Genomic DNA, 15,310 nt, shown 5'->3' with positions numbered 1-15,310 from the left:
CAACATTCGGTGTGGACATTTTAAAAAAAGTCAAAAAACACCTGAGGGTATTGAACCAAGGAACTCATTATAGAAAGAATTATGTAAATAAGTTAATTAGGCTAGGATTGGAATAAAAAAAAGAAAACTAGTAAAGAAACCAGCGATTTTAGGCTGTTTTTCCGGAACTGCATTTGGGCCGGAAGTGATTTTTGTAAATTGTTTAGTTTGATAGAGCTATCCAAGACTCACGGTTCGAAACCGTTCCAAGCCCTTTAACTTTCGGCACAGTTGAGGAACTTGCTTAATTTTATGTTTTTCGTAGTATGGGGATCCCTACTTTGTCTGCTAAGAAATGTTTTCAACATTAATACAAATTAATCTGTGTACATTTATTACCGTATACACTACATTGTCATTAATGATCAGACTGGCGTAGGGATGTGGCGACCCCATCGCCCAGTGGGAAACCACTGCAGTCAGCTACCCGAGTATTGGCGGGAAAACCATAACGTTCGCGGGGTATGGAGGAAATGCCTACTCCCAGTCCTGAACAACTAGGATGAAATAAGGCAAAAAGCCTTCTTCACAATTCATCTTTCATCGCCCATCATTCACCATTCATCACCTTGCCAGATCACATCTGGCATTGTAAGCCCTGACTTCGGTCAGAAATGTATTGATCATTGATCAGACAATCAGCCTATTATGATTAGTCTTCTAATGAAATATCCACCGGTTTGGATACACACGATCATCAGATCCAAACAAAGACACCATTCGGATACGGTGGGGTGTCAAATGGAAGACCAAGGCGAGTTGGAGCGCCTGCAACCCATTAAACAACATGCAGACCCATCCGATCAAGAGGAAACTTAAATTTAATAAATCAGGACAGTTCTAATATTTCGCTACAGTGAACGTAAATTCATTAATGAACGTGGGCAAATTAAAACCTCACAGACGTCTTAGATCAACATGAGATACTGATAACTGCTCTTCAAGAATTGCGTAATACGGATCAAGACCCCCTTGAGTCAGGGGGATATCGCCTATACAAGGGTCCCCCAGGTGAAAGAGTACTAAAGAGTGTTCCTAAGTTTGGAGTCGGCTTTTTGGTTCATACTAGTATCTTAGATTCAATTGAAGATTTTTCTTCCACCTCCCCCCGAACGGCATTGATGACAATCAAAGTAGAGAATAAAACGTACACATTGATAAACGTCCATGCTCCAACGAATGAAAAAAACAGGACCAACAGGGAAGACACAGACAAATTTTGCGAAGAACTAGACCAACTATTATCATCCATTTCCGATAACCATATTAAAATCATGCTTGGCGATTTCAGAGCTAAAATAGGCCGTGAGAAAAAGTTTCGTAATATTGTAGGTAAGTGGCCAGCTCATCATCTAACAGGAATGGTCAGAGATTGATCGATCTTTGTATTGATCATGGGCTACTTTTGGAAACCACACGATTCAAACGACGACCACATAAACTGATGACTTGGAAGTGCCCTAATGTTAAATTAGGGGGGTTCCAAATTGATCATGTAGCTATAGATAAGAACTATCATAAGGAAATTTACAATGTGAGGGTCCTCCGTGGAGTGGACATAGATTCAGATCATTATTTGTCCAAAATTAAAATAAAATTAACTCCAAAAAAGAAACGCATTCTCTCCAAATGTAATAGGAAGAAAACATATGACCCTAGCTATCTCATTAATAATAAATTATATTATGAACAATCTAAAACATATCTAAGTGATGATTTGGGAACGGTAATTAACAAGCTAAAAACCATTGCTGAGGAAAACGCTCCCGTTAAAAAGAGGAAAAAACATGCTTGGTGGAATGAGGAGTGCAATGCATCGATTCAACACCGACACAAGGCATGGTTGATTAATCAACAACGGAAAACAGAACAGTCACACGAAGAACTTGTTACTGCTAGATGACATAGGCTAAAATCATCCGAAGGGTTTGTGATAGTACATATATCACACCCCTGAATTATATGTAGAAGATAGAGATATTATTGTCAGTATTATTATTATTATTATTATTATTATTATTATTATTATCATCATCATTATTATCATTATTATCAGTATTTCATTTGTATATTTTGCCATTTATATTGGTAAGCTGGAAGATATCCACATATGTAGGTATGAGTAATTTGTTTTGCACGAGTGGGAAAACATTGCTTTAATAACTCTGGTAATTTGGTTGAGTCATATGGCTATCCCAGTGTTTGTTGTGATGTACTTGTGTCGGGAAATTCAGGAGTCATGTATATATCCCAGCCTGATGAGATGAGCTTGTTGTTGTATTAGGGAAGTTCGTTGACTCATCCGAGGCAAACCCCAGAGTTTGTTTATCTCTTGGGAGCTAGGTCTTGACAAGAGGTTCACTCATGATTGACTGGCAAGCACCAATCCAGACGTATCATCTGAGAGGAGGGGGATGTTGATGTCTATAAACGTTGATCATACGGCGGCAACAAGGGACATTGTAAAGGTGATTGTAAAGGAACGAGAAGGAAGATAACTACAACCAATGACACTGTATAAGAGAACTACAACTGACACACTGTACGGGAAGGAAGTGGTGCTGATACACGGTACTGGAGTGACACGGCTGCAATGGACTGGACTTCAAACGTTCGTGGAGCGTAGTCTTGTTATGTTCTTTGAAAGTGGCTGATTGTGGAGAGTGCTTGCGCATTAAGTATTGTAGCACTTGTGGCGACCTGGCATTATATGTTGGTGAAGGCTATCTCAGACTTTCCATAATTTATGTTGAGGATCGACAGACGTGTGTATATATCTTTACAACAAGTGTTAAAATATGTGAACACAGTAGTACAAGGTACAGTATCTGTGTGATGTGGTAACTGCCGATTATGAGAATCAGTAAGTCGAATTGATATAGAGTCAGTGAAGGGTATTTATCTTCATACATGTACATTGTTCATCGGACTATCTACAAATGGTAGCTTAGTTCTCGCTTTCATTTTCCCATGATTTTCATTATTGTTGTAAATATGGAGTCTTCCAGCAATATTTTATGTGTGTATTATATGTATAGTGTTGTATGTTGATGAGGTGCTCATGCACGGAATTTGTTCAGAATATAGTTAGCTATTTTAGAATCAGTGTTATTGATGAACCTAGGTGCAGTTCCTACCTAATTAGTCGTTTTCAGGAGGTTAGGTAAGGCCTGCAGCAGATGTACCAGTACGCAGCATTATGTACACGCCCTGGGATATAAAGTTTATCATGCTTTTATCTAAATTCGAGGGATCCATTCTGGTGAACTCTGGCGCCCATACTACGGACATTTCGGTTAATTATGCTTATTAATTTTATGAAGTTTTTGAATATTTTCATTTATGTTAATTATTTATATTTTATTTTATTATTATTATTTATTTGGTAGTTATCAAAGAAGTTACAGGTTAAGAGAAATCACACAGAGATGTTACACTCTATTGACGAAGCATAAGAGATTACTATGAAACATTTCGGCAATACCAAACAGATTATACTCCCCCAACACTTTAATGAGAGATACTAATGGAAAACAGGCACATACTAATCAAGATAATGCGGAAATTTTAGCTAGATATTTTGAGAACTTACTTAACAGTGAGGAACCTTCAGAATATCTGCAATATGACACACATCCAAAAAATAGGATACCTTTAGAAAAGGTTACACCGCTCGTTTATAATGAAGTACGAGCAGCAATTGATTCCCTTAAAAATTATAAAGCACCGGGAGAGAACCAAATCGTCGCAGAGATATGGAAGAATGCTAATGACCAAACCGTTCAGAATCTACATAAACATCTTATAGATATTTGGAATACTGCTACAATGCCTGAAGAGTAGAATATGGCAATAATTCAGTCATTGCATAAAAAGGGTGATAGATCTGATCCAAATAATTATCGGGGAGTATCATTATTGGATATTACATATAAGATTTTATCGAAGATTATCTATAACAGAATACAGGGTCATCTTGACTGTGAACTAGGGGAATATCAAGGTGGATTTCGTCCTGGAAGAAGCTGCCCTGACCAAATCATCAGTTTAAAATGTATTATGAAACATCATAGATCTAGAAACAAAAATTTAGTTATTACGTTTGTTGATTTTCAAAAGGTGTATGATAGTATACGTCGTGAATCACTGTTGAATGTCCTTCAGGAATTTGGTCTACATTCCAAACTTATTAGCCTGATTGGTATGACTCTTAAGAATACTCAATCTAAGGTTAGATTCAGAAATGAGTTATCTAAATCATTTGCAATTACAACAGGCCTCCACCAGGGAGTTGGACTTTCGCCATTATTGTTCAATTGTGTATTGGAAAAGGTCATGTGAGAGTGGACTAAGGTATGTCCTCCAAAAGTCAAAATTGGAAAAAATATCAAACTAAATTGCTTGGCATTCGCGGATGATCTTGCGATACTGGCAAATGGTTTCGAAGAGGCTAAAGTTCAATTGGAAGAACTTGCAAATGTAGCGAAAAAAGTTGGATTGCAAATTTCGTATGATAAAACAAAAATAATGCCTACTTTCAGAACTTTAAATTCAGAGCCGTTATTAAATAATAATAAAGAAATTGAAATTGTAAGTACATTTAAATATTTGGGTGAAAATCTCACTTGGAATTGCAATGAAAAACCATCAATACAGAGCAGAATACATAAACTGAAGCAGACACAACGGATTAACTTGGCCTACATACAAAAAGAAATGTCTCGATTAATGCTAAATTTAGGCATTATAACTCTGTTATTAAACCAGAAGCAACTTATGCTTGTGAAACATTATTTGAACTCAATACTAGATCAACAACAGAACGCTTACAACGAGTTGATCGAAGGATACTCAGGACGATCATAAACAAGAAACATCAGGTGGATGGACAGTGGAGATTGTTGCCGAATGAGGTTATCTATCGGGAAATTGAGTCCATCACAGACACGATGAGAAAAAGAAGAATTGCCTTTTTTTGTCATATAATTCGACTAAGAGTTTTAAAACAATTATTTAATTACTTTTGGAATAGTAAATCAAAAACAATTGGTTTAAAGAAGTTCAAAGTGATTTGGAGGAGTTGAATATTACCATGCAAACCATAGAAAACAGAGGCGAGAAAAGTATTTTGAAGAATAAATGGATCAGGCTTCCTCTGACCACTGTACAGAGGAAACAATATGTTGTAACGGATGCAGAGAGGGCAGCCAGGTCAACCAGACTCAAGACTTTTTGGGAGAAGAAAAGGAAGACAAATTTGTTGTAGTCTGATTTAAGTGCTCCAGTGTGGGCATAAACTCTGTAAATAAATAAATAAAATAAAATAATGATCAGACACCCCCAGAAAGCAAAGTAGACTGATCCCATATGTCAGTCAAGCGTGTTATGAACCTGTGTAAGTCTGTGAGTGTTCTGTAGAAATAATTCCAAGTTGCAGCTGTCAAAATGGGCATGAAATGAGAGGACAATGAGGCTGAAAGGGGCACAATTTTCGCTGCCTAGCTATTCGGCCATTCTATCCGTATGATTTGTGACAAGTTTCAGATACTGTGTTCAATTGTAAGTGATGTGGTGGTGAAATGGAAACGCCAGGAAGTTACAAAACCCCACTTCAACCAGGGATGTCAAAATAATTAATATATCATTTCTTAATGCCTTCGACATGTGAAATCGTACTGGCAAGCTTCGTTAGAAACTGTGGCCACAGACTTTAGATTGGCAGCCGGAAGTGATGCCATTGCTAGTACCATTTGTCGGAAGGCGTTTTGCACCTGGATTGCATGGGCGAGCTGTGGCGCATAAACCAAGGTTCACTGAACTGAACGCTCGCCGCTGAGTTAGTGGTGCAAAACGTGTCACCTGAGGACTCTAGAACAATGGAAAAACATCTTGTGGAGTGATAAGCCATACTACATGTTGTGGCAATCCGATGGCCTTGTATGGACCTGGTGAATACCAAGCGTTACTCACTGGAGTGTATTGTTCCTAGTGTAAAATTTTAAGAAGGCATTATGGTGTGGGCTTGTTTTTCACTGGTTCACTGGTTTTAATTCCTCAAACCATGAATGCCAAAATCTATGTCTCAGTATTTGACAATTCTATGCTACCTGCCCTTGGCAACAATTTAGAACTACTTGCTAAATTTAACTTAAATATTTCCGTCCAACAATTGTTGGTAAAAAATTGCAAAACATGAAAACAAGACTGAAATATAAAGTAGAATTAAAGCGTACTGGGAACGAACCTACATTGTTAAAAAAATGGGAAAAGTGGCTGATGAATCTGATGGAGGGGGAACATAATCCTACCATCGGCCATCTGAAACGTAGGAAATCACAGCCTGAATATTACTACATTAATAAATTGAGGAAAATGGTATAACGTAAATAACAAAACATTAATTATGATGAAAATAGTATATTGACAATTGATTGTTGTAAACCTGATGTATGCGATTTTACAAAATTTTAAATGTAGCAGTTGGTGTTTACATGGAAGGTACTTTTAACTTCACATGCCTTTACGTTTTTTCTAAATTCCGCAAATCATGGTAACTTTTATTGGTTATATTAAGATATTGTTTACAAGAAGGACAAAGGTACATTTTGCAAAAAAAATCTAATGTGTACGTTGCGTAATATAGTTTAAGGTGATCATCGCATGTTTACTAGACAGCGTTGCAGAATTACACACTCAAATCAGTGCTATGACGACATGGCATGAGCGACTAATAAATCTTAAACTTCGCGTCAAATACGATCACTGTATGACAAAATATATATTTAATATTGCAGTAAGTAATAATAAAGAAGGGGTGTGATGACGCAGCGGTCAAGCTGCTTGCAACCATCAAGATGGATTGGGTTTGAGTCCTGATTAATGTATATGTGATTTTCGAGGTGAAAATCACGTCCGATGGTTCGGATTTCCCTTGGTTTATGATCGCGAGATTATCGGTCACTTAAAACTACAAGCTTCCTTCCAATAATAATAATTATACTGACATGTGGCCTACTTAAGTAAAGTGTTTTTATGAATTAATGAACGTAAGTTTTCGTGGCTCATTGTATTAACATAAAGAAATAAATGAACTGGATTAAAGCCACTGTCTGTCTGTCTGTTAGGTCATCAGCCCAGAGGCTGGTTGGATCCTCAAATAGCACCACCAAAGGTTACGCAGTTATAAGGAAACCGCAAAAACCAATGGCAGCACCAAACTGAGGCGTACTAGGCAAGACGAGGAGAGAGGTAGTTTGCCATTGCTTTCCTCACTGGGTCAGAAAGTGCTATTGCAGCACGACTGACCCTATGAGCAACACCTTTCATAACACTCAGATGCACTAGTCGTGCTCTGAATGTCATTACTCAGCACCACCCATACCCCAGCAGCTTCCATATTGTCACAGCCATGGATGAGACTGGAACTTCGGTGGAAGCTACACTTTACTCTGGCCTGTGCCAAGAGATGGATACAAAAGTACTGTATCCATCAAGAAATGACAGCAGGCAATTAAAGCCACTATATATACATTTATTAACAATAAAGCCAAGCTTTCAGCCAAATTGCATTGGCCTTCATCAGGGCATGTGAAGTTTTGCCTCCGACAGTGAGCAAAGAAGGTACATGGAAGTCATGCCCGTACTATCCACGGTCTACCCCACTAACTGGACTCAAGGATCGTGGCGCTGTGCTGTGGTGGTTGGGAGGGAAGTTACTAATGCACTGCCCTCTGTCGACAGTTTGAGTGCGTCCCGCTGTGCCATGGTGGTGTTATGCATGTATTTCTGCAGTACAGGTCTCCATGTATTTGATAACTTGAAGCCGTCTTCCCTGTTGATGTTATTTGGGCGCAGCTCTATCTCTATGGCTTCCCTCACAAGACGAGCATAGAACTCTTTTACAGGCGCGATGACCTTCGCCTGGTCAAAGAGGATTTCATGGTCTGTACTGTAGAAATGTTCTGCTATGGCAGACTGGCTTATAGCGTTCTCCGTGGAGGATGAAAGAGCGACATTCTTTACCGATCTGATGTGCTCTTTCACCCTGGTGCTAACAAGCCTTTTTGTCATGCCAACATATGAACAACCACAACCACATGGAATTTCATATTACGCCCGGTGTTTCAAGACGTGGCTTCTCTTTGACTGGTCGAAACAGGGATTTGAGCTTCCGGTCTGCGGTGAAAACTGGAATTATATTTTACTTCTTAAGAATGCGCCCTATTCTGTCAGTTATACCTGCCACGTAAGGAAGGAATTATGAATTGTCACACATTTATCGTAACTGGGGAGGTGTTATCTTCGTTCTCCTTGCATTCCCTATCCTTTCTTTTAAAATCCTCCTCACCCTTTTTTCTTCTCGCATAACTATTTACAACGTTCCTTGTGAGTAAGCGGCATTATTAAAAATCGCCTCAGTTTGAACACCGATTGCTGTTCTAAAATACGTTCTTTCCAAGTTAGTGTGACTTAGAAAATGAATCCTGTGACCAGTGTGTTGCATCACATAATGCATTCCTGTGCACGTGACTCCAAGCGACGGGAGACTCCCAGGTCGCCTGCTCGCAAGAGCAGTGAATGTAAAATTATCTAAACATTTTAAAATAACTGAACATTCAACGCTTAAGTAGCCTACAGTTTCAATGAAAGCTTGTGCAGAAGGACCAATTTTTGTTCATTCTGCTTCTGGTATAGACTCATCTAAATACCAATAAAACAACCAATCCAAATAAAAATCTCTTGCTCGAGGAGATGGCCAACTGATATCATCCTGATTGAGAAATTCAAGAATTTCTTGATTTTGAAGTGAAGACTTCGTGCGCTTGCCGGAGGTAGATGAACTAGCACAAAATTTTGTACTCGCTGCAGAAACAACTTCCTATTTCTTTCGCGGACTCACTGGTAAAGCCTGTTCCAAATGTTGTATACAAGGAACTTGGTATACAAGGCACAACATAAAAGTTTATTGCTTCAACACATTTATACAATATGTACATAAAATAGAACGAAACTTTTCTTGAAGCTTGTTGAGTTGCACACGTTTAATGTTAATATAAGGTAGTAGGCTGAGGGCCTTAATAATATTTACATTGGTATAAATGAGATTCCTATATACATTCAATCTTGTCTTGATGAGACAGTCTGTTCAAATGAGAGAATGTTCTTGATAGTCGAAAACTGTCGGTCATGTATAATAACAAGTGGAACTTGTAGAGAGAGTTCGTATTAGCAGAATGCTAACAGGAGGCGTATAACTTGCAAGGAACTTGCGTCTAATGTTAATATATAGCAGAATGCTATGATTGGAGTCGGAGCACTGTAGGGGACTTGAGTGAGTAGCAGAATGCTTCGATGGGTGCTCAACGTGGCTACGGGATGCAGGATGAATGAGGCAATGTCCAGAGGTGAAACCTCATGGCCAGGAATCAGTCCATCTATTCAGAACACATTTTTAAGAGGGTACCTCCGTGTCCGACTTGCGGTGTAGTCTGGTCGTTGGACACTGTAGGAGTCCTGGAGAGGCGAGAAACGTTGTTCCTTTTATAGCGCTGGCTGACGTCACCGATGATCATGTCAGCGCACTGCAGGCTGCCTCGTGGTCTCCGGAAACATCCATGTGTCGGGCGGGCTGCGGAGATTGTAGGCGCGGAGGACACACACAACACCAAACGCTTTACAGCTTTCCCCAATGTTTGTTTGCATTTATAAGCAGATGGCGTACTCGGCTCTGCAATCGATGTAGATGGTTGTGTTGTTGAACTTGTAGAACAGGAAGTATCTGTTGCTAAGCCATAGAACAGGAAGTAACTGTTGCTAAGCCCTCAAGTTTCTTCTGAACTTTGTTCCTTCACCGATTCTCATACCTGTCAGCGGCGTATGCGTAACTGGGCAGGTGTCACCTTCGTTCCTCTTGCATTGTCTTTCCTTTCTTTTAAAATCCTCCACATCCTTTTTCTTCTCGCGTAACCATTTACAACGTTCCTTGTAAGTAAGCGGCATTATTAAAAATTGCCTCAGTTTGAACACCGATTGCTGTTCTAAAATATGTTCTTTCCAAGTTAGCGTGACTTAGAAAAGGAATCCTGTGGCCAGTGTGTTGCATCACATAATGCATTCTTCCTGTACACGTGGCTCCAAGCGACGGGAAACTCCCCGGTCGCCTGCTCAAGAGAGCATCGTAAACATGCAACGTATTTTACTATTAGCTTCATATGAAACCATTTGAAATTTTAACCTAATGATATAGCAGCTTGAAAGGGTGTACAGTATTGGCTTTGCATACCAAATTTTATTCAAATTGAGCCGTACATTTTTCGTCTACAGAAACTTTTATATCTTTTTCGTTGCGTGTTTACATGGCTTGCAGCAATAAATTTCTCGCCTTATTACACCTTATATAAACTGTTGATAACCTAAAAAAGTACTTTACTGCAAAGAGAAAGAGCATTGGAATTAACATTTACTATAATTATTTTCATACCTTTTCATCATAATAGCCAACAGCCGTAGCCGAGTTGAAATACCGAATCCCGTGAGATCTCCGAAGTTAAGAGGAGCAGAAAGTAACTGGCCACCCTACCGCACGTAAACTCTGGCTCAGGCACACATCTGCGGACGTTCGGACCTGCCTTCGGACAGAGTACAAACTTACTTTACCCATCATAATAAACGGTAATTCCTAGAACAGTTGGACGCCGTTATGCATCATTAGACCAAGCGCCAGACATTGGTTAAGAGATATTCACATTTAACTTAGGTTTATGTGTAAATTCGAGCAAACATATTTTTTTAAAACATGTATTCCGGGTGTTGTGGGATAATAGATTGTAGGTCAGTCAGGGTAAATATGAGACATTTTTTACAACTTTGTTCATAAATTACAAACTACAACAGTGACAGTTATACAAATAATCATAAGTTGTGAGTGGTGTTACAAAAAGCACTGGGAACAACAGATTACTGTATATTCATTAACTTTTGAAAAATAAATATAAACGTGTGTCTCATTTTTAACTTGCAAAAGGGGGAATTATGAGACAACCCAGGGGATAAGTGAGACAGTATTGTAGCAGACTGTAAAATCATGTTGGAGAATTAATAGTGTAACTGTGAGACAGCTTTGGGTCAAAGGAAGACAGGAAAAAATCTGGGTGTAATAGTTTGCAATACTTTCCTCAGTTTTATTATAGGAACAAAATGGCTAATTTAGGCTTGAGATAAATTTTTATACTTATTCCTGACAAAAATTACATAGTATAGGTTGTTGACATTATACCATCTAATTAAATGGTACCTGAACTTTATGTCTGAATTTATGTTACATTTTAATTATACTAAATAATTACATAGTGTCCATTGTAATCAGAATGGTGAAAAAAATGAGACATATCACTTGGCTAAAACTGTCTTAACAGAAAGTGTAGGAGTTCTAGTTTTTTTTTTCAAAGACATCATCTGTTCCTGGTAATGCAAATGTAATGCCTCTACCTTTCCCTGTTATTGGAACAGGCAGTTTCCCTAGTAATTTTGATTTTTCCACAACGGATACATCATTTTCATTAAGCCTGAACACAGTTTTTTATTGTCCACACAACTGAGACACATAATTTGCATACCGAGCTCGATAGCTGCAGTCGCTTAAGTGCGGCCAGTATCCAGTATTCGGGAGATAGTAGGTTCGAACCCCACTGTCGGCAGCCCTGAAAATGGTTTTCCGTGTTTTCCCATTTTCACACCAGGCAAATGCTGGGGCTGTACCTTAATTAAGGCCACGGCCGCTTGCTTTCCACTCCTAGCCCTTTCCTGTCCCATCGTCGCCACAAGACCTATCTGTGTCGGTGCGATGTAAAGCAAAAAAAAAAAGCATAATTTGCATGTCTCCACCTTCCAGAACTTTCTGAACAGTGGCAACATATTTATAGTGAAAAGAATGCCGCTTTCCAGAACTTTCAAAAAGTACAATTGGGCCGATGACCTCGATGTTAGGCCCCTTTATACAACAAGCATCATCATCATCAAGCAAAAAGTACAAGTACAAAGTCACCCGGATTTACTTCATCTGCCATGGTCATTTCCACAGTAGATCCCTATCTGATCTGTAGTAAACTAAGTATCTCTATTCCTAGGGTAGAGAGAGTGAAATCTGTCTGCAAACGAATAAGGGTAGAACATCTCTAGGACGAGGAAATTAGACAGAAGTACATGGATATGATTAGTGAGAAGTTTCGAACAGTAGACAGTAAGCAGGTTCAGGATATAGAAAGTGAATGGATGGCATACAGGGATGCTGTAGTAGAAACAGCAAGGGAATGCCTAGGAACAACTGTGTGTAAAGATGGGAAAAGGCGAACATCTTGGTGGAATGATGAAGTGAGGGCAGCCTGTAAACGTAAAAAGAAGGCTTATCAGAAATGGCTCCAAACAAGGGCCAAGTCAGACAGGGATTTGTACAAAGATGAAAGAAACAGAGCGAAACAAATAGTTGTTGAATCCAAAAAGAAGTCATGGGAAGAGTTTCATAATAACCTGGAAAGGCTAGGTCAAGCAGCAGGTAAACCTTTCTGGACAGTAATAAAGAATCTTAGGAAGGGAGGGAAAAAGGAAATGAGCAGTGTTTTGAGTATTTCAGGTGAACTCATAATAGATCCCAGGGAATCACTGGAGAGGTGGAGGGAATGTTTTGAACATCTTCTCAGTATAAAAGGAAATCATCCTGGTGGTGTTGCAAACAGCCAAGCTCATGGGGAGGAGGAAAATGTTGGTGAAATTATGCTTAAGGAAGTGGAAAGGATGGTAAATAAACTTCATTGTCATAAGGCAGCAGGAATAGATGAAATTAGACCTGAAATGGTGAAGTATAGTGGAAAGGCAGGGATGAAATGGCTTCATAGATTAGTAAAATTAGCGTGGAGTGTTGGTAAGGTACCTTCAGATTGGACAAAAGCAGTAATTGCACCTATCTATAAACAAGGGAACAGGAAGGATTGCAACAACTATCAAGGTATCTCATTGATTAGTATACCAGGCAAAGTATTCACTGGCATCTTGGAAGGGAGGGTGCGATCAGTCGTTGAGAGGAAGTTGGATGAAAACCAGTGTGGTTTCAGACCACAGAGAGGCTGTCAGGATCAGATTTTCAGTATGCACCAGGTACTGTAATTGAAAAATGCTACGAGAGGAATAGGCAGTTGTGTTTATGTTTCGTAGATCTAGAGTGAGCATATGACAGGGTACCGAGGGAAAAGACGTTCACGATACTGGGGGACTATTGAATTAAAGGTAGATTATTAAAATCAATCAAAGGCATTTATGTTGACAATTGGGCTACAGTGAGAATTGATGGTAGAATGAATTCTTGGTTCAGGGTACTTACAGGGGTTAGACAAGGCTGTAATCTTTCACCTTTTCTGTTCGTAGTTTTGGAACTTTAAAATAGGTGCAATGAGTATGGTATGAAAATTAGCCTCTCGAAGACTAAATTGATGGAAATTCTAAGTTCCCATGGAGGGAATTAGATATTTTTCCACCAATAGAGCATATCAAAAATCAGATCAAAAATTAGATGTATGGCTTTTCAGGCTTTTGCTCTATTAACCAGCGTTTCGTCTTAGGTCTCTGGATTTCTCTGCCGAGCTGCCACCTGGGGTAGTGCTTTCTTTCAGCGGCTTTTCCATTCTGCAATTGAAATTGTATGTTTCAAAGGTAGGAATAACATTCCAAAGTAAGACCAGATTGTTAAGTCTGAAATGATTGTTTTTCATGGTTGACTCCACTAGGTTCTTCCGCCCTCTCAGCCGTTGAGAAATGAGATTCTTCTTCCGCCTTTGAGACCGTTGACCGTTTTTCTCTTGACCTCAGTTGATCCGTGGGTGCTTATTTGTCATTGCCTTATTCACACCTGTCCTACATATCTACAGGAAATTCCCCTATCAGCGATTGGAACGTGCCGTGTTGGGGTTGATTTCCCCCACCCCAGTGTCTTATTCAGGGTTACATTTAGCCCCTACTCAATTCAGAGGCAAACCCCACACAAGCTAACCAGGCACGGGTAACAATTACATTCTTTTTATTAATTTTAGTTTTTAATTCCTGGATTTGTTTTAACAGGGTAAAGTCTGAATTGGTTTTTAATTTATTAACCAGAATAGGAAGTTTCTTTTGTACTTCATATCTGGTTTTCTGTGGGAAGTTTTTCAATGTTACATTCAACTTCAGCAATTGTAGTAATTAAATCGTCTACTTCTTTGAGTTAGGCCAATTGAACTTAAAATCTCTATTGAGAAGGTTAAATTCATTATTAGTAAACTCAATGTCTGATAAATTTACTGTAGTAGGATTGTTGCTTAGCTGAGAAAAGTGTTTATTAAATTTCCTATCCTGGTTTTGTCATTTTTGTTTAGTTTCTTTTAAAAGGGCAAGCTTACTATCCAGTGTTTCCTGTTTCTTATTCAGAACATCCGTTAGTTTATTAATAACATATCTTAAGTATGAATCCCATTGTAATGGAGACATATTTTGAGAAATTTTCAAGTGTGCTGTATATAATTGCAAATTTAAAAATGACTTCTTTTTATATTCTAATTTAATTTCGTTCTTCAAATTTTCATAAAACCAACTGTTGCCCCACTAACAATAAAAAATTAATCCCTACGTCCAATCTCTAATAAACAGGCGACCTTCTTTAGTTTGATCTACAGAGCATTAAAAAAACCACTCTCGGAAAGTAGTCGGAAAAAAGAACTTGATTATATAAAGAAGTTAGCTAAGTTTAACAGTTACAAGTTATAAATGATCAACAAAATTACTAACAAAGGCAAAATAAAAATAACAAATCTATCTCCAGAAAAAACTAAAAAATGAAATTCGCTACTTTTACTAACACAAATTCAGCTATCTATCAAATTACTAACCCAATCAAAAAACAAGAAATCAATATTGCATATAAGACTCGTAATACCAATCAGAATATATTTTTTAATCACAACACAGTCAATTCTACTTATAACCAATTTTTGGATTCCGGGATCTATAGACTCACTTGTTCGCAATGTAATTATTCGTACATAGGACAAACAGGCCGTAGCTTCCAGACCAGATAATTAGAACATTGCAATGCTTCAAGACATAATAAATACTCTACTATGAGCTCCCATATGATAGAAATAGGTCATAAATTTACCACAGTTGAACAAGATTTAAAGATCTTAAAAAGGATAGATAAAGGCAAGCTAATGACAGAATTTGAAAACATATATATTTATTTAGATCAACA

The 15,310-nt window shown here is 38.4% G+C and overlaps 1 protein-coding gene across 1 annotated transcript in view; it reads left to right on the top strand.

The window, feature by feature from the left end:
- Amun (protein amun) overlaps positions 1-15,310 on the top strand; it is a 93,191-nt gene that overhangs the window by 39,109 nt on the left and 38,772 nt on the right. The gene's annotated exons all lie outside the window — the stretch shown is intronic.

This window comes from Anabrus simplex, chromosome 6 (assembly GCF_040414725.1).
Source record: "Anabrus simplex isolate iqAnaSimp1 chromosome 6, ASM4041472v1, whole genome shotgun sequence".
In the NCBI taxonomy this organism is placed as follows: domain Eukaryota; kingdom Metazoa; phylum Arthropoda; class Insecta; order Orthoptera; family Tettigoniidae; genus Anabrus; species Anabrus simplex.
This window is presented reverse-complemented; position numbering and strand designations above follow the sequence as displayed.